General features: G+C 31.7%; 1 protein-coding gene across 9 annotated transcripts in view; it reads left to right on the top strand.

Annotated features, from left to right (window-relative positions):
* Positions 1-293, top strand: part of ccdc88ab (coiled-coil domain containing 88Ab) — a 62,937-nt gene that overhangs the window by 20,238 nt on the left and 42,406 nt on the right. The gene's annotated exons all lie outside the window — the stretch shown is intronic.

The following is a 293-nucleotide window of genomic DNA, read 5'->3' as shown; positions in this document are numbered from 1 at the left end:
AAACGTGCATTGATGCTTGGAGCACAGTGCCGTCATTATGGGATGTATTCATCATTTCCACATGTTAACAGAACGTAGAAGTTATTTACTACTAATGATTACATAATTGAAAAGATATGGTGAGTAAATTACTTTGTGTTTTGTTTTTTACTGTATGTTTTTTGTTTCTTTTAATCTACCAATAAAATCCAGAACTCCTGTTGAATGAAGTGCTTTATTCGGGTCGGTTCATGCTTAAGTAAATGTTGATGATTCGTTTTTTTCTTGGTTTGAAATATTTATGGGTTCTCTTT

This window comes from Oryzias melastigma, linkage group LG15 (assembly GCF_002922805.2).
Source record: "Oryzias melastigma strain HK-1 linkage group LG15, ASM292280v2, whole genome shotgun sequence".
Lineage (NCBI taxonomy): Eukaryota > Metazoa > Chordata > Actinopteri > Beloniformes > Adrianichthyidae > Oryzias > Oryzias melastigma.
This window is presented reverse-complemented; position numbering and strand designations above follow the sequence as displayed.